This window comes from Octopus bimaculoides, chromosome 4 (genome assembly GCF_001194135.2).
Source record: "Octopus bimaculoides isolate UCB-OBI-ISO-001 chromosome 4, ASM119413v2, whole genome shotgun sequence".
Lineage (NCBI taxonomy): Eukaryota > Metazoa > Mollusca > Cephalopoda > Octopoda > Octopodidae > Octopus > Octopus bimaculoides.
This window is the reverse complement of record NC_068984.1, coordinates 68,975,592-68,981,329: the sequence shown is the minus strand read 5'-3', so window position 1 is coordinate 68,981,329 and position 5,738 is coordinate 68,975,592.

Genomic DNA, 5,738 nt, shown 5'->3' with positions numbered 1-5,738 from the left:
TGTGTGTGTGTGTGTGTGTGTGTGTGTGTGTGTGTGTGTGCATGTAAGCGCATGTATGTGTGTATGTATTCGTTTGTAATTTATGTCTTATTTAATATGTTATCTAAAATTATTTCTTTCACTAAAACCGGATTCGTATAAACAAACACTATTAAAATTATTACAGAATTTCTAAACTTAAAAATAACAAAATTAAGCTAAAATTGAGGTTTCTGTTATTACATTCCATTATAGTGAATAAATTCTTAAATCTGTTTAAGTTTTATATCGATTCATTTCTTTTTATGGCCGTTTTACAATGACAGTAATAGAATTCTATGTAGGGTTCCATTGTTTAGTCAACAAGAATACATGGAAATATTCAATCCAAGTAATAAAACGTTTGAGCCAAAGAGAAAGTCACTAAATACTAGCTGGAGCAATTGGAAATAGCTGACTAATTTCCCTCAAATCGCACTCGTTTTAGAAGAAGGGCAACTCTCATAATGTATAGTTAGAGATTAGATTTTATGTTTGACAATATGATATGGTTAGTCAGAGATAGAATGTATTTGATTATTGGTTTCTGTGCTTGATTGCGGCTTACTTAGCGCTGATCATTAAAAAAATTTTAAATGCAGCATTATTTGATGATGGTGATGATGATGATGATGATGATGATGAAGATGATGATGATGATGATGATGATGATGATGATGAAGATGAGGAGGAGGAGGAGGAGGAGGATAGTCTTTCGTAGTCCGAGTAAGACGGATCTGCAATTACTTGCTGAACAACCTACACAAATGAGTTGCTTACAGTGATCAAATGTATGTGCCATACTTAAACTCAGTCCCTCCTTCAAAATCGATGTAGCTTGAACAGGTGCACTGCGTACCCAAAATCAAGTCTCGAATTGATCGTAGAGCTATGTGAGATGAGGTGTTTTGCTCAGGGACTGAAAGCATGATCTCGTGATCGTGAATGCAACATTATTTAATCTATCATTTTAGGCTCCAAGTTTTGGCACAAGGCCAGAAATTTCTGAGAGGGGATACGTCGATTACGTCGACCACAGTGTTCAAATAGTACTTATTTCACCGAGCCTGAAAACGCGAAAAGTAAAGCCAACCTTGGCGGAATTTGAGCTCAGAACGTAAAGACGGAAGAAATGTTGTTAAGCGTTTTCACCGGAGTGCTAATGATTCCGCCAGCTCACCTCCTTACTTAATCTCTCAGTATTGACATCACTTACAGTTGGAACTCAGTTGTTGGAAAATACATGTCTTAACCAAGTACACAATGCTGTACTAAGAGCATGATATAAGCCACCGATTCATTGGGTGAATCTGTGTTTTATATCCAGGAGCTTAATAAATTACTGATCAATGTTTGTTACCATACGCAGGGAAGGAATAAATAAACAAATATATAAATACTCTACATAATGTACTATAATATAACACGTTTGACTACAATGTGACATTATGTAGGCCATTATTATTTATCATGTATCTTCTAATACCTAGCCATCCAATAAACTCTTTTGTTTATATTATTTTTCACAATGAAGATAAATCTTATGTTCAATCGATTATTTTAGTAAATTTAAATAATTTTATTGGCAAGAGTAACACACACACACAGACACACACACACACACACATGCACAAACACACACACAGTTAACTAGATAGATAGACAGAGAAATATATAGATAGATAGATAGATAGACAGAGTTTACAAAGCTAGATATAATTTTCAGAAATGCATTCAGTTGGATCGCAATTTTTAAAAAAGTGAAATGTATGTCCTAAAAATAGTAAACGCTGTTTTTACTTAAACCTAAATAAATATATGAATTTATTCACTAACATGAAGTTTAATAAATAAAAATTAAAAAAAATTCTAGCTTGATATTGCAAATTTATAGTTTTGCATTTTATAATAATTTTAACAATGCTTGTTTATATGAATGTGGTTTTAGCGAAACAAAATAATTTTTAGATATATTTTATGTATTTTAATACAGAAGAAGTTTAAAACATTGCTTTATGTTCTAATAAAGTAAAGGATATTTTTGTTTTTATTCCTCAGATAGATTGGTAAACAGGAAATGATAGAAACTACACAGAAACATGAAATTTTTTAATATTAAATTGTTGGCTTATATTCAGTGAGTGTGTGTGTGTCATGGTATTGTAGATGTTCAGGTGGACACCAGCGCTGACTAGACGAATAGTGAAAGGCTGTATATTTGTATATCAGGAACTAAATTGTCTAATATATTTTTTCTATAAAAGAGTAGGGTGTGGTTTGAGGGAAATTTGTCACTATTGGTTCGTCTACTACGTACTACAAAATGGATGTGCTGTTGTACGTTAGAAATCCTTAGGTTTAAAGAGAATTTCCTTTCACTAAAACATTACACTGAAAATTCCTTTTTACAATCAATAATTTGGTGTAGGATGAGCTTGGGTTCTACCTGGCTGGTTTACATTTGAAACACAACATAATACCTAATGGAGATTTAATGACTCAAGGGTTTTCATCTGCCAGTATTTCTGAGTGTTGTTCCAGATATTTTGATATACGTAGCAGAGTCAGAAAGTAATGCAATTTTTTTACTTAACTCAGTTTTGTATGCACAAAAACAATCGAAAAGTAATGCAAAGAAGAGCACTCAGCGCAAAACTCCGCCAACGCAACACCAACGTCCTCTCAATGAATGGCCGGAGAGGAGTTTAAAAATGAGAATATCTTAAATAAAATCGTCTGCCCTCACAAACAGGAATGCTAAAAATAAACCCGATCGCTCTCAAGCGGAATAATAATCCATATACCTTGTCCGGTACCTGATCAATCCTAATGGGAGTCATAGAATGTGCAAGTGGGTGTGCGGGCTATTTTTGTAATGCTGTGTGTGTTTCGTCCAAATATATATATACTGAGTGAATAGTGAAGGGAGATGAGATGAAATACTAACACAATGAAGGAGAAGTAGTGAGAGTAATAGCCATGATTGAGAGGGAGTGAGAGAAAGTAATGACAATGAGAAAGACGAAACGAAGTGGCAAAGGGACTGTCGTATGAATAAGAAAGGATGAGGTGATAGATGAATAACAAAGGAAGGAGTGAAAAGCCGATAAACGGCATTTGAAGTGTGAATATATGAGTGTGTAAAAGAGAGGCATGTTTGCGTGTGTGCGCGATGAATGTATGTGTGTATGTGTGTGTGTGTGTGTGTGTGTGTGTGTGTGTGTGTGTGTGTGTGTGTGTGTGTGTGTGTGTGTGTGTGTGTGTGTGTGTGTGTGTGTACAATGGAAAGGAGATGGTAATGTTCAACGCTGAAAATGTGTGAGTAAATATGTGTATGTATGTGCGTGTACAAGAGAACTATACATGTAAATGAAAGGAAATATAAAAAAATAACTCAGAATCCTTGTCTGGTGCCGGATCAATCTCAAAATCTAATCAGTTCGTGCCAGTTATGAGGCCAAACATCCCTGAAAGTTTCATTTGAATCCCACCAGCGGTTCTTGAGATACCTTGTCCACGGACAAAGAAACAAACAAACACGACTGAAAATAAAACCTCCGCCTTGGCGAAGGCGGAGGTAATAAAAATTGCGTCACTATCTGACTTTCCTTTGCATATATATCTTGATTTTAGATTTTGGTACAATATCAACAATTTCAGGGGATGTGGTAAGTCGATTATATCGGCTCTAGTGCACCACTGGTACGCATTTTATCGAGCTTGGAAGGATAAAAGACAAAGATGACCTCAGTGGAATTTGAACTCAGAATACAAAGAAGGATGAAATGCCGCTGAGGATTTTGTTCGGCGCAGTAACGATTCTGCCAGCTCGCCGCCTTACACCCTCATAAATATCAGTGTCACATTTTGGCACAACGTCAGTAAGTTCATGGGTGGAGTAAATTTTTATCCCCTACCAACTACAATGCCTCTAGCTAGTCTAAAATTAGTCGACCAAATTTTCCCCAGAGCCCGCATTTTACTTTATTAAAACGAAAGGATAGTATGTGGATTGTAGGAAAAAGAAAAGGATAGATCAAAGTGATCATAGGTTTGTTCAGTGAAGGCTGGCCCGGGGCTAAAAACAACAAGAACAATGTCTAGCAGTTTTCTATCATATTACAATAGTCTATATAATTTTTTGGCACTTCTTTCTTCCAGAGCTAGTGTTGTGGTTGAATCGTTTTATATCATCTTTCCTTATACAACACACTGACTAAGAAGTAAAACACAAAATTGGCGCTATCGAAAAGTCTAGCACCTAGAGGTCTACTTTACCTGTTTTGTTCACAGTGTAATAACTAATCAGTGTTATGTTGCAACTATTCTGTTATAGTAGTAGTAGTAGTAGTAGTAGTAGTATATCATGTAGAATGTGACAGGCTCAGTAGGCAAGATACTGTAGATAATGAGTATTATTGTAACTGTTACAATCATGAATTTATGTCTGAGTCGTTTACTAACTCCTGACTGACTTAGTCCAAACGATTAAAGTAATTTATTAAGGTACAGTTGAATTATAAAATTCTCATGTATTCTACTAGTTTGCATTACGTGTTCAAACATTTCAGTTGTTCGTATTCCTCAGTATGGAGAAAGATTAACTTTGCCAGCACGTTTCCCTCATACACACTACATGAAGTCATATGTAAAAGTAATTACTCACGCCAATGGATAAAGAAGTATTCTACTCACCAGACCAAATGTACTCTCATGATAATTCGGTTTTAAACTGATTTTAGATCACTTTATAACTTTAATGAAGCTATTAGGTTCTACGTAACGCCTAAGATCACAATATTCTAAAAATCCGGTGAGAGATACAAATGTGTAAAAAATTACTGAGGGGATAGGAATGTCTCCTATGTACAAGCAATAAAACCGTTTCAGTGATATAAATTCTAACCCATCTCTACGTAGATCAATTTTTATACATTGCAGCCCCTTCCACGTTACGTATGTTCCAGGTTTGCTAATAATAATATTTAGCCCACAAGTGAGCCTCTACATTCATACTCAGCCAACTACCACGCTTTCCCGAAACAAAGCCCTGAATTATTAAACAAGGAAAGGGTATAGTGGATAATGCAGCTCTTAGATAGTTTTGAGGGCTATTAATGAAGAATTCATACAAAATATATCCCCTTCAGCATTTGCTCCAAAATTTTACATTCTGAGTTCAATTCCTGCGTGGTAAACCTGGCTTTTCATCCAACCAACATGTATAACATAACCACCAGTACCATTCAGTTACAGGCGTTGATTAAACTCGATTGCAAATCATGAGCTGGAGTCTTTAAAGTAGTTCGGATCTCCCACCTAGTTTTGGAAATGTTTTCAATGATATTGACAAGTTGATTCTTGCTCTTGATTAAAAAATATCACTAGCATAGAAAGTAGTCTTGGTGCATCAGTACCTACTGGAATTCTTTACAATCCTGTCCAGCTCTGTGCTTTGGAGAGGATACTATGCTCTTCTAATACAGGTTGAAGTAAGTTTCCAGAGGTGCACATATGATCTCAAGAAAATTAGAAATTCTAGAATGATTCTATTTAAAAAATTAGAATAGACATAACCGGAATGCTTTTGACCAAAGTTTTGCTCTATCAGTTCTCACCTGGCATCCAAAATTCGGAGTTTTATCTTGGCTACCGAATAAGTGTCACATATTTTTACAGATATATATATATATATATATATATATATATATATATATATA